This window comes from Prionailurus viverrinus, chromosome D1 (genome assembly GCF_022837055.1).
Source record: "Prionailurus viverrinus isolate Anna chromosome D1, UM_Priviv_1.0, whole genome shotgun sequence".
Lineage (NCBI taxonomy): Eukaryota > Metazoa > Chordata > Mammalia > Carnivora > Felidae > Prionailurus > Prionailurus viverrinus.
The window spans coordinates 78,020,498-78,035,296 of NC_062570.1; the positions used below are offsets into that span (position 1 = coordinate 78,020,498).

Below are 14,799 nucleotides of genomic sequence, written 5' to 3' on the forward strand. Positions count from 1 at the left end.
CAGAGAAGAAGAGGTGAGTCTAATAAATAAGTTAGGAACAGATTAAATAATTCTAATATTCCTAGAAAATGTGGTGCTCCCTAGGGGGGGTGTGCACATACACGTGTGTGTGAAAATGTAAAAAATGTCCCTTACCATGTTGATCTAATAGAAAGTTAACATTTTATTAGTATGGCTGAATCTATATTTCTTCTTGCTTCAGTTTTGATTGAGAGCTTTCATCTCAGAATGGTGAAAGAGCAGGCATTATATGCTACATGAAGAGAAAGCATGGCCTTTGGAATCAGAGGATCTGCGTTTGAATTTCATTTCATTTATTTGTTGGCTCTGTAACCTTGAGAAAACCACTAAATTGTTCGAAGTTGAAATACAAGGCTGTTATGAATTGTAAGTAAAATAAAACAGATTTTACCCTAAGGTTTGCAGTGTGTATTAATTGTGAATTATGCATTGTTTACATGTGAGTCTTTTATCTTCAAATACTGCACTTTTTTTTATTTTGTAATTTTGTCAGGTTTTTTTTTTTTGCGTGTCCAAAAGAACCTTTATTACTTATTTAAAATAGCCTCTTATGCTTTTGTGTTTTCTTGCCAGATGCCTTCAGAGCACATGCTTTCTGGACTGGAGCTTTTGGACCCTTCTGAGCCTTTGGAGGCATTGCATTCTGGCCTGCAGCTCTCTGGGCAGGAACCTTCTGGGGTGGAGCCTTCTTGCCCGCAGTTGCCATCTTTTTTTTTATGTTTATTTATTTATTTTGAGAGAGGAAGAAAGAGAGGGTGCATACCAGTAGGGGAGGGGCAGTGAGAAAGGGAGAGTGAGAACCCCAAGCAGGCTTCACGCTGTCAGCATGGAGCCTGACACGGGACTTGATCTCATGAACCATGAGATCATCACCTGAGCCAAAATCAAGAGATGGAGGCTTAACTGACTGAGCCACCCAGGCACCTGGATACTGGCCATCTTTTTTGCTGGAAACTTTGCAACAGCAGCTGCAGTTACATCCTTAGCAGCAGGTGCTTTTTGGGGGGAGAAACTTTCAGGAGAGCTGCTTTTTGCAGCTTCCTAACATCAAGCTTGATTATTCTATTCCCCACTCTCTTTGCCTTCATGACTTTATAACAATCAAAATCTATCAACTTGGCTTTTCTTTATCTGGTTTTAATCTACTTGGTGCATCTTGTGGCTGCCCGTTTTATACTGATACCTGCCTTCCACCAGGTGTGTTAGACATACTTCTGCTGGGTACTGTGTGGGAACTTGAGGATGAAGTCAGTGAGCTGCATGGATTTGAAAGGCATAGCCTGTATCCTTAGCTGAGTGCAGGGTCCAGCAACCAAAGACTTGTTCTGATCAATAACATCTACAGTCCAAGCCTGCTTCCCCCGAATGAGGCCCAAAGGAGACGTAGGTCACTCTATGTACCAGCCAACCTCAATGAAGCACCTGAACACCACGTTGGCAGGTGAGAAGGAAGAAACCACTCCATACCGTGTGCATATCTATTTTGTAATTTTCTTAGTTTTCACTTTATTTTCTAAATTTTTAAATTTAAATTCCAGTTAGTAATATGCAGTGTAATATTAGTTTCATGTGTACAATGTAATGATTCAACACTTCCATACATCACCAGGGATTCACCACAAGCGCACTCCCTAATCCTCATCACCTATTTAATCCTTCCCCCCACCTACCTCTGGTAACCATCAGTTTGTTCCCTGTGGTTAAGAGTCTGTTTCTTGGTTTGCTTCTCTCTCTATATTTTTTTCCATTTATTTTTGTTTTGTTTCTTAAATTTCACATAGGAGTGAAATCATACAGTATTTATCTTTCTCTAACAGACTTATTTCATAATGCTCTTTAGTTCAACCCACATTGTTGCAAATGGCAAGATCTCGTTCTTTTTCATGGCTGAGTAATACTCCACTATGTATATGTAACACATCTTCTAAATTTTTTTAACGTTTATTCATTTATTGATAGAGAGACTGAGCATGAGTGGGGGAGGGGCAGAGAGAGAGGGAGACACAGAATCGGAAGCAGGTTCCAGGCTCTGAGCTGTCAGCACAGAGCCCAACATGGGATTTGAACCCATGAACTGCCAGATCATGACCTGAGCTGAAGTCAGATGCTTAACCACTGAGCCACCCAGGTGCCCTGACATCTTCTTTATCCATTCATCAATTGATGGACACTTAAACTCTTTCCATAATTTGTGTATTGCAGATAATGCTACTATAAACAGCAGGGTGCATGTATTCCTCTGAATTTGTACTTTTGTATTCTTTGGGTAAATATCTAGTAGTGTAATTGCTGGACCATAGAGTTCTATTTTTAACTTTTTGAGGAACTTCCTTACTGTTTTCTAGATTGGCTGCACCAGTTTGCACTCCCACCAATAGCGCATAAGGGTTCCCCTTTCTCCATATCCTTGCCAACACGTTTTGTTTCTTGTGTTGTTGATTTTAGCCATTCTGACAGGTGTGAGGTGGTATCTTATTGTAGTTTTGATTTACATTCCCCTGATTATGTGCAATATTGTGCATCTTTTCATGTGTCTGTTGGCCATTTGTATGTGTTCTTTGGAAAAATGTCTATTCATGTCTTCTGCCCATTTTTTAATTGGATTATTTGGTTTTTTAGATGTTGAGTTTTGTAAGTTCTTTATATTTTTTTGGATACTAACCCTTCATTAGACATGTAATTTGCAAATGTCTTCTCCCATTCAGAAGGTTGCCTTCTAGTTTTGTTTATTGTTTCCTTTGCTATGCAGAAGCTTATTATTTATTTATTTAAAAATATTTTTTAATGTTTATTTATTTTTTGAGAGAGAGGCAGAGCACGAACAGGGGAGGGACAGAGAAAGAGAGGGAGACACAGAATCCAAAGCCGGCTCCAGGCTCTGAGTTGTCAGCACAGAGCCCAACATTGGACTCAAACTCAAGAACCATAAGATCATGACCTGGGTTTAAGTTGGATAGTCAACCAACTGATCCACCCATGCACCCAGAAACTTTATAATTTGATGTAGTCTGAAAAGTTTATTTTTTATTTTATTTCCCTTGACTCGGGACCTATCAAAAAGAAGTTGCTATGGCTGATGTCAAAGAAGTTACCACCTGTGTTTTCTTCTAGGATTTTTATGGTTTCAGGTCTCATAATTAGGTCTTCAATCCATTTTGAGCTTATTTGTGTATATGGTGTAAGAAAGTGGTCCAGTTTCATTCTTTTGCATGTTGCTGTCCAGTTTTCTCAACACTGTTTCTTGAAGAGACTGTCTCTTTCCCATTGCATATTCTATCCTGCTTTGTCAAAGATTGGCTGACATTAGAGCTATGGGTTCATTTTTAAGTTTTCTGTTCTGTTCCAGGAATCTATGTGTCTATTTTTGTGCCAATGCCATACTGTATTGATTATTGCAACTTAGTAATATAAGTCTGGAATTGTGATGCCTCAGGCTTTCCTTTTTTTTTTTTTTTTTCCTTTTTCTTTTTCAAAGTTGCTCTGGCTATTCAGGGTCTTTTGTGGCTCATTAAAAATTTTAGGATTGTTTTCTCTAGTTCTCTGAAAAATGCTATTGGTATTTTGATATGGATTGCATTAAATCTGTAGATTGCTTTGGTTAGTATAGATATTTTAGTAATATTTTTTTTCTTCCAATTCATGAGTATGGAATGTCTTTCCATGTGTTTGTGTCATCTTCAATTTCTTTCATTAGTATTTCATAGTTTTCAGAGTACAGGTCTTTCCCCTCGTTGTTTAGGCTTATTCCTAGGTATCTTTCATTGTTTTTAGTGCAACTGTAAATGGGATTGATTCCTTAATTTCTCTTTCTGCTGATTCATTATTAGTGTATAGAAATGCAACAGGTTTCTGTATATTGATTTTGTATCCTGCAGCTTTACTGAATTCATTAATCAGTTCTAGTATTTTTGTGTGTGGGGAGTATTTTTGGTTTTCCATATATAGTATCATGTCATCTGCAAATAATGAGGGTTTTGCTTCTTCCTTGCAGATTTGGAGGCTTCTTATTTCTTTTAGTTGTCTGATTGCTGTGGCTAGAGCATTCAATACTATGTCGAATAAAAGTGGTGAGAACGGACATCCCTGTCTTATTCCTGAGCATAGAGGAAAAGGTCTCATTTTTTCCCCATTTAGGATATGAGTTGTGGGTTTTTCATATATGGCCTTTATAATGTTGAGGCATGTTCCCTCTAAATCTACTTTTTTGAGAGTTTTTATCACGAATGGATGTTGTACTTCATCAAATGTTTTTTCTGCATCTATTGAAATGATCAGATGGTCCTTATCCTTTCTTTTATTAATGAGATGTATCACGTTGATTGATTTGTGACTATCAAAACACCTTGAAACCCAGGAATAAACCCCACTTGATTGTGGTGAATAATTTTTTCAATATATTGTTGGATTTGGTTTACTAGTATTCTATCGAGAGTTTTTGAATCCATGCTTACCAGAGATATCAGCCTGTAGTTCTCTTAATTAGCGGTGTCTTTATCTGGTTTTGGTATCAGTGTAATGCTGACCACATAGAATGAAATTGGAAGTTTTCCTTCCTTTTCTATTTTCTGGAATAGTTTGAGAAGAATAGATATTATCTCTTGTTTAAATGTTTGGCAAAATTAGCCTATGAATCCATCTGGTCCTGGACTTTTGTTTGTTGGAGTTTTTTTTGTTTGTTTGTTTGTTTGTTTTTTTAGTGTTTATTTTTGAGAGAGAGACAGAGACAGAGACAGAGAGAGAGATAAAGCATGAGCAGAGGAGGGGCAGAGAGAGAGGGAGACAGAGTCCCAGGCAGGCTCCAGGCTTTGAGCTGTCAGTACAGAGCCTGACGTGGGGCTCTAACTCACGAGCTGTGAGATCATGCCCTAAGCTGAAGTCGAACACTTAACCGACTGAGTCACCCAGGTGCCCCTGCTGGGAGTTTTTTGATTACTGATTCCATTTCTTTGCTGGTTATCTGTGTGTTCAAGTTTTCTATTTCTTCCTGTTTCAGTTGTGGTAGCTCATATGTTTGTAGGAATTTATCCATTTTTTCCAGGTTGTCCAATTTGTTCACATACAGTTTTTCATAATCAAACTGTTTGTATTTCTGTGGAACCAGTTGTTATTTCTCCTCTCTCATTTGTGATTTTATTTGAGTCCTTTCTCTTTTCTTTTTAATAAGTCTGGCTAGAGGTTTATCAACTTGATTATTTTTTCAAAGAACAAGATCCTAGTTTCATTGATCTCTTCTGTTGCATTTCTTTTTAGTTTCTATATCATATATTTCTGTTCTAATATTTATTATTTCCTTCCTTTTGCTAGCTTTAGCCTTTGTTTTGTTGTTCCTTTTCTTTTTCCTTTAGGTGTCAGGTTAAATTGTGTATTTGAGATTTTTCTTGCTTCTTGAGATAGACCTGTATTGCTATATACTTCCCTCTTTGAGCCACTTTTGCTGCATCCCAAAGGCTTTAGACATTGTGTTTTCATTTTTAGTTGTTCACATGTATTTTTTTTTAAATTTCTTCTTTGATTTCCTGGTTGACCCATTCATTGTGTAGTAGTATGTTGTTTAACATCCATGTATTTGTGGTCTTTCCAGATTTTTTCTTGTGGTTGACTTCTTATTTCATACCATTGTGGTCAGAAAAGGTGCATGGTCTGATTTCAATCCTTTTGTATTTGTTGAGGTCTGTTTTGTGACCTAATATGTGACTCTGGAGAATGTTCCACGTGTACTTGAAAAGAATGTGTATTCTGCTCTTTTAGAATGAAATGTTCTAAATGTATCTGTTAGGTCTATTTGGTCAAATCTGTCATTCAAAGCCATTGTTTTCTTATATATTTTCTGTTTAGATGATCTGTCCAATGATGTAAGTGGGGTGTTAAATTCTCATACTATTATTGTATATCAATTAGGTTTTTTTGTTTGTTATTAATTGTTTTATATATTTGGGTGCATAAATATTTATGGCTGTTATATCTTCTTATTGGATTATCCCCTTTATGATTATATAGTGCCCCTCTTTTTCTGTTGTTATAGTCCTTGTTTTTAAGTTTAGTTTGTCCAATATATGTATTGCTACTCCAGCATTTTTTTGACATCGATTTTTCGTGATAGATGTTTCTCCATCCCCTCATTTTCTTTTTTTTTAAATGTTTATTTAGCTGAGGGGGGGGGCAGGAAGAGGGAGAGAGAATCGCAAGCAGGCTCTGCACTGTCAGCACAGAGCCTAAAATGTGGCTTGAACCCACAAACGGTGAGATCATGACCTGAGCCAAAATCAAAAGTCAGATGCTTAACCGACTGAGCCACCCAGGCACCTCATCGATCCCCTCATTTTCAATCTGTAGGTGTCTTTAGTCTAAAATGAGTCTCTTCTAGGCAGCATATAAATGGGTCTTAGTTTTTTTTTTTTAATTCATTCTGACACTGTATGTCTTTTGATTGGAGCATTTAGTCCACTTACATTCAAAGTAATTATTGATAGATTTGTATTTATTGCTGTTTTATTATTTATTTTGTGGTTGTTTCTGGAGATTTTCTTTGATCATTTTTTTGTCTTTCTTAAAGTTTTGCTGATTTTCTTTAGTGATATATTTAGATTTTTTCTCTTTATTCTTTGCATGTTTATTGGTGGGTTTTGATAAATGGTTCCCATTATGTTAGTATATAATATCTGCTACAAGTAACAGTCTCTATTAAGTTGCTGGCCATTCAAGTTTGAACCCATTCTTTTCTCCTTTCCTTACCCACATTTTATGTATAAATTATTATATTTTGTGTCCTTTTTTGGTGTGAGTACCTTGAGTGATTTTTAGAGATATATTCATTTTACTGCTTTTGTGTTTCCTGTTTTTATATTGTCACTTTTGATCTCTCTTTTCTACTCAAAGAGTTCCCTTCAATATTTCTTGCAGGGCTGGTTTAGTGGTCACAAACTCCCTTGGGTTTTGTTTAACTGGAAAAGTCTTTATCTTTTTCTATTCTGAATGATAGCCTTGCTGGATAGAGTATTCTTGGTTGCAGATTTTTCCCATTCAGCACTTTGAATATATCATTCCATGCCCTCTGGCTTGCCAAGTTTCTATCGAAAAATCTCCAGCTAGCTTTGTGAATTTTCCCTTATGAGTTAGTGACTTCTTTTGTCTTGCTGCCTTTAAGATTTTTTCTTTAGCACTGTATTTTGCATATTTAATTAAAATATGTCTTGGTCTTGGCCTACTTTTGCTGATTTTGCTGGATCTGGACTTTGGTTTATTACACTTGTTATTAGAAGTAATGGGGGGGGGGGTGTGCCTGAGTGACTCAGTCGGTTATGTGCTAATTCTTAATTTCAGCCCAGGTCACGATCTCATGATTCATGAGTTTGAGCCCCACATTGGGGTCTGTGCTGACAGCATGGAACCTGCTTGGGATTCTGTCTCTCCCTCTCTCTGGCCCTCCCCTGCTTATGCTCTCTCTCTCTCTTTCTCAAAATAAATAAATATTTTTTAAAAAGAACTAATGGGTGGATAACAAATGATTTGCAGGACAGGAATAATAAACTTAGTGCTAGGTTTATGACTTCAGATAAATTCAGATTTATGACCAGTGGCAGAAAAACTTACCTCTTCTATGGATGACCATTACACATTCCACACCTCTGTCTCTAACCTTCCTACTATTTAATGTCCCGTGCTGGTCTGAACATCTAAAATCTCACCCATGTGGTGCTTTATTGTTGCCTGTCCTCTTAAAATAGCACTGTATTTGCAAGACTTAATCAACTCCTATCAAAACTAGTGGCCATTACTTTTTCTTGGTAAACTCAACTTTAAAGAGAATTGAAAATGTGTAATCCTTTACAGCTTAGATATATGCATTTTGACAGGAAGATTATATGAGTTAGATCTTGCTATGTTTCAAGCAATGGAAACCAGCTGTAGCTATTTTTGTTTGGGGATGGGAGAAATAAGAGCTTTATTGAGATCTAATTCATGTACCAAATAACCATGAAAGTACATAATTAAATGTTTTCTAGTATATGCACAGAATTGTGCAACCATCATCACAATCAATTTTAGAATCTGGCTGACTTTTTAAAAAAGGAGACTGTATTAGAAGGATATTAGGGATGCCAGAACCAGACTTGGAACATGTCAAGACCCAAGATAGCATTATACGGTGAGGAGGTGCCTCACAACTGAGATATTCCGGTAGGGCACCAATGCTGCAATAGTAGTCTCAAATGGGCCTTTTGGGTTCTTGCTTACTTACCTCAGGTTCTGTTTCTTGGGGGGAAACTGGATGGTTGGGTCTGATAACCACCTGACTATCCTGAGGCTTCAAAAGTGGTCAGTTGGCAACTAATTTTACCATCCCACATAGACTACACACAATGTAGGAGAAAGTTGTTCCACAAAAGACAAGTAGTGTAGTTTCATGGCAAGACACTAGGTAATGAGACCCAAATGACAAATTCTTACTATCAAGATTGTTGGATATTATTTTAAAAACCCAAAAATATAAAGTAATGGTGAAATTTCAGAATAAGTGAGATTTTTTAAGAGACACCTCATTGCACTTGGAACATTGTTTATTTGACCACTAAGTGAGACCAACCGTCTTGAGGATTCAGTTTCCCAACATAATTCCAATGAAAATCACAGGTTGTAGCCAATGTTTGATTCCCCTCTTTCCCTTTTTGGTTTTCATTATGAGCCCTATTGAAATAGCTACCTCTGTGGCAAAATCCCAAGAAAATTGCAACCTGGTTTGTAAATCTGTTTCACCATTATAGAGGAAAGGAGGCCATAATCCAAAAGATGTCTTCTTATTACCAGAGATGTTCAACCCTTTTTCATGGTTATTGCTAGATAGCGCCCCACCTGGACGGGAGTTATCATTGAATGCTTCCATGGCCCCTTCAATCTTAATGTTCTATGATTTCTAAACTTTTCAGTGAATTGTTACATGAAGAGAGAATACTCCACAAGGAGTCACTAGATATCTATGAGAACTTTTCAAAACTTCAAAAAGAACTCATAGTTTAAAATGCAATAGCACTATAACATGAGCCAAATTTTTCCATGATGGTCAAATGAACCTCTACATAGCCAAACGTCCATATGTATAATTTGATTGTACGAAATATTTTAGGTAAAATTGGTTGTATTTTCCTCCAAACGAGTGGATAAAAGGCTCCTGGGATTTTGACACTTCTTTTCAAAGCATTTGTTTTTGGTGTCTGTGAGGATATCCTACCTTCCTCGAGATATGTGGTTACACATAAACCTAGAAGCCCAAAGCAAAGTTCAAACCAGACCCTTAAAGTGAATCAACGGTATGTTTATTTTCATCTTATGTGTTTATTTATTCCCAGGTTTGTTCCAAAAGAGATTTGAGAGAGCTTAACAAAAATGCAGGCACCGCAGAAAGATGGTGCAGATAGTAAGAAGGATTCAAACAGAAATATGTCTCCATGTGAGTGAAACTAGCAAGAATGTTTTACTATCCAAGAACATTGAAATGGATAGACAATGAGTTTTATGCCTGTCTTGGTGAATCTTCAGAGATAGGAGAAGTGTGAACTGCCCAAAGTAGACAGACCTGGGTATATTTTTAGGTTGCTGACTACATAGCTTCATCAAGGTGTGTACCTTTTTGGCCACATCCTGAGCCCAAGTTCTCTATCAGACTTAGCCACCCTGTCTCCCACCTCAAAAGGGGCCCTCTTTCATAACAAAACAGCTGGCAAATAGCCAAAATTAATACCTGATAGTATCTTAAGAGGCTCTTTTGATATTCTCCCTTCCCTTTGCAAGGATAGGTCCACATTTAACATTTAAGAGCCCATCAAAGATGGCTCTTTTGGAGCACAGTTAGCATTTCTCTTGTCCCCTAGCTACCAGTCCAGTGTTCACCTACATAGCACCAACTCTAAGGGACAGGTGGTGGCTCTCATGGTGGGACATTGAAGACCTTAGTTTTAGGTAAGCAGAACTGTATAGTACTCCTCATAATCATTCATACATAAGTTAATTATTATGAACTTCTTATGTGTCAGATGCTATGTGGGGCACTGGAGGTATAAAGATTAACAGAGATTTACACCCTGGCTTTGAAGAGCTAGCAAATTGGTGGTAGAAGCAGGTAAATAAATATGCCTCACAGCAGTGTGTTAAGAACCATAACTGAGGTCCTCATGGGGGCATAGAGGAAAATCCTTTAGTCTGCTTGAGATGATTGAGGAGAATTTGCAAAGGAGATATATTGCCTCTGTGATTTGAAAGGAGTGTGAATTTGGCTAAGTGGAAGACTCTCCACACAGGGAAGAGCTGGGCTAAGGCAGAGATTAATTGAAGCTAATGACTTCTTTGGTGAACTATTTATCTGGGTGGTAGTATCACAGTTAAGAGCGAGAGCAGGCTTCCTGGGTTCATAAACTAATGCTTATTATCATGGGAGATATGGATGATGAAATTACTTAAACTCTCTGTGCCTCAGTTTCTTCATCTAGAAAATACTCTATAGGTTTGCTGGCAGAATCAGAACAACGTCCAGTACATCGTAAGATTCCAGTTGTGTTAGCTGTCATAGTCTCACTATGGCTGGACACAGGGCACATGGGAAAGCTACAGTGGGGCTTGAGGCTCTGGTGTTGGGGGGGGGGGGAGCAGGCAGCAAAGGCTTTTTAAGCCTGAAAAACTTGGCCATGCATCCTGAAAGATTAGCCTTTATGGATTTTCCATCAGAGAGTCATGTGGTCAACCATTTCTCCATTTATAAATGATAGGTTTATGGAATATCAAACTGGAATAGAGTGCACATATGGACAAAAGAGTGTATAGATGTGCTTACTTGGGGCCTGGGTAATCTTTAGCTTAATTTAATCTTTTCAGTGTTGTAAACAGATGTCCTTAGGTGAATGGTGTCTTATCTGCTCTAACAATTAGGTGGGAGAGAAAGACAGGGTCCAGAACTTTAGTTCAGATAAACAGAAGTGAGTAATGTGACCCAAGTGATGTATCATCCTTTCATTGCTGAGCTAACAAAATGTATGCTTTGAAAGTGTTTCCAGGTGCCTACAAAACGCATACCTGAAAAGTCACCAGAACCTGTAGAACTGTGCCCTGGCTTCTAATAAAACATATGTTCTTCCATTAAAGCCTTACTAATAATTACTTAATCACTAATAGCTTATTATTAATGGATTTATTAGAGATGATAAAAGAAAAAGAAACAAAACTGGAAATCCATAAGTTTTTAGCTTAAATTTTCAATTTTGTATGTAATACATTAAACATTATGTGTAACGTATTTTATAAAGACTGGATTACATTGCGTGGTCTATATTTAACATGTCTTTCTTTTCTCTTAACACTGCAGTGTGAGCATTGTCCTGCATCATCAAATACTCTTCTCCATTTTTAATTTTAACAGCTGCAGGCAGTTTCATCATCCATCTATAATATAATTTCTCTGATTCCCGGACATTTATGCGGATTCCCAAATTTTACTGTTATAAACTAGTATAAAGACAAACATTCTTATAGCTCTATCTCTGCCCAGGTCTATACCTTGTTTTCTTCAGGATAATTCAAAGGGAGAAGTTCTTAAGCCTTCACGAGGCCTGATTTCATTGCAGCCATTGGGTCCGGGTTCTTCTCGAGCCTTCCTCAGAAATGAGGTGCCTTGAGGTTATTGTTGGGAGGTTTGCCACAAACTACCTCACAACAGCCAGGATCACTCTCACCAGAGTGGGAAGAGAGCAGTTTTCCTGAAAGATCAACCAGTCATGTGTGAATGAGGTGACAGGCCATTCCCTACTATCCCAGAGCCTGGGTGCAGGGACCATAGAGGAGGTGGTTTGGCAGAATTCCATTTGGAGAAGTCTGGCACTGAAGTCTGTCCTCTTGCCATTACTCATAAATTTCCACTTTAAACCAACAACTGCTTTTCAATTTGTAATTCTACAGCCAGAGAATGAGAACAAAATGAAAGTTAATGAAGGTTTATGACACTATAATGTTTTTGAGTGTATTCCTTAATATCATTATGTTTTCAATGGACACCCATTTTTACTTCCTTTGGTGGATGTAAAGAATTAAAGAAATATTTCCTTTCCAAACCAAATGTAAGTACTTGGGTAACTGAAGGGAAAAACCAAATGATCAGAGTGATTGATCCAGAGCTCTTTTCTATTAAAATTTTCACTTTCCTTTCAGGAAAATATATTTATTTAATTATAATCTATGGGGAAATAGATTATAATTATATTATCATAAATATGTATATTTATTTTTAAAAAAACCGTTGGACCTGTTGACACAATTAAAAAAAACATGTTTTTGAATTTTTTTTAATTGTTATAGAAAATAATGCTTATCACTGTCAAAGAAAGAATAAGAAACAAGATACAGTCATTTGTAATTCTACCACCCAGAGATAATCATGGTTAACATTTTCCTTGTTAAATACATTAAGAGAAAATAAAAATAGTATCAAATTTATCACTATTTAATATCTACTTTTCACTTAGCTATAAATCATTAAAATTATCTTTCAAGAAATTAAGTATTCTTTCATTTTATTTTAAAAAGATACACTGTATATCATTGTATTGATTTATCCATTCCTTTATGCTACATTTAGCTGGATTAAAAAAAAAACCAACTATAAGCATTCCTGCTATGAGCGATTTTGTAGCTGTATTTTGTTCAAATCTCTTAATTATTTCTTGAAAAAGTTGTCTCCAAGAAGATTGTACCAATTTACTCACTCACCAGCCACATGAATGCTTTGTCACACCCTTGTCAGCATTGGCTATTATTAAAAACAAACAAAATGCTCACTAAACAGCATACCTTTGCTATTTTAATTTACATTTCTTTGATTGTTAATGAGCACACACAATTTTGTCCTTTGGGGTCATTATTTGCAATTACTCACAATTGAAAGGAATAATTGTTTGATCAATTTACTTCCCTGAATGCCATTTCACTGGGCATACTGATAAGTCATAGCCAGAGAGAATATTTCATCTTCACACATTAATTATAGGTGGGAGAGGGAGAGAAGGTAGTCATATAACTATCAATAGATAATATACTGTATTTAATCATTAATGGTTTACATTTCTTAAAACGGAAGCCACCAAACGTTAAAATGGTTCCAAGGTTAGTGCCAGTAAATTAGGCTGGGAGCTGGTTCCTTCCACTCTACTCTGCAGCGCATCCCTGGAGGAGAATTCTCATTCACTGACACATGCTTGGCTCAGGAGTGGTGGGGAGAACGTTTGAAACACACGCTAGGTTTTTCCAGCTTCAGGAGGCAGTCGGTTGCGCAAAGAACAATAGTTAGGAAACTAAGCCCTCGGAGGACCGCATTAACTAGTGCAGTAACAAGTTCAGGGACGCCCTGTGCCTCAGATGTTCAATAATAAGAGAGCGGGAGAAGAGGCGGTTGCCATGGCGATGCCGTGCCGCACGTGTCGCGTAGTGGAGGGCGGTGCGGCGGGTGACCCTCCGCAGACTTAACTGAAGGCGTGGCGGGCGCCTGGCCTTGGCCTCGGGAAGGGTAGTGGTAAATACGGGTCGTCTGGGAGGCGCCTCCGCCGCGGCTGCAAGCGGACGCTCCCGGGCCGCACAGGCTGGCGCGCACTGAGCCGCTTAGGGGAGGGCAGCCCACCCGGGGCCCGGAGCAGCGCTCCTCCCGGCAGCTAGATGCTGGCAGCCATTTTGGCGCAGCCGCGATTCCGCGCCCGCCTCCCGGCCGGGCCCCCGCGGGGCCCCGATCAGACCACCGCCCGAGATAAGGGGGCGGGCGTGCCCCGCGGTGCCGGTTACCCACGCGCGCCCTCGGCCCTGCAGTTCCCCGCGAGGCCTCGCGCCGGGAGGGCTTGCTTTTTCTGGTCATTTGCTGTTGAGAGGGAAGTTGAATTTCCAGCCGGCTGGGAAGCGATTTCACCTCTCGCTCTGGCTGGCGGATGTGCCAGGGAACCGGAGGGAGACGCAGATGTGATACGAAAGCGAAGGCTGCTGTCTTGGTGCACTTGGCAAGGGCCTTTTATTGCATATACCATTTGCATTTTCCGCAGTGATTTCCTCGGCAAAGCTGATGCGGACTTGCGTGAAATTGATCATTCAGCAGATTCTTAGGGTGCCTAGTAAATACTCATTCGTGATTATTTGCAGGGAAAAAATACTCAGGCAGCACGTGTCTTTTAGTTTTCTATGCTGCTGTGGGGAGATGCAAAGCAGAGCCCCCACAATGGTTGCTTTACTGAATTTGGACCCATGGAGTGACAGGAAGCCATGTTATTTTGTTGTGGCATTTCGTTATGCCTGCTACATGGCATACACTGTAGTCCAAGACTGGTCTGATTTTTTGACAATTGGACGTAGTGACTTCTGTAATTACAATGATGTAATCGAATGTTAAATTCTTTGGGGGGCAGGAGCTTGGGTGAAAAGATTATTAAAAACAGTGATGATTTGGGTCGGAGGTATGAAAAGTACGACAAAGCACAGCGTTTCTACTGCCTTCGAACTAGGAGCAAAGCTCATTTATAATTCTCATAGTTACAGAATCTAAGAGCTAAAAAAAAGGGCGGTTCATCGAGATCATCTTGTTTAGCGCTGTTTTTTGCAAATGATGAAATAAAGATTTGAAGAGGTCAAGAATTCATTTCCCAGGTTCACATAAGCATAGGAGTACAGGCGTGCTTTTCTAGGTTGACCACACTAAGTCAAACAAGCAAGATACGGGATTTACTACTCCATTAAATCAATGGTTCTCAAACTTTTTATCTTACA

General features: G+C 38.5%; 1 pseudogene; it reads right to left on the minus strand.

The window, feature by feature from the left end:
* Positions 1–556: 556 nt before the first annotated feature.
* LOC125146518 (60S ribosomal protein L14-like) lies at positions 557–8,902 on the minus strand (annotated as a pseudogene).
* Positions 8,903–14,799: the final 5,897 nt, after the last annotated feature.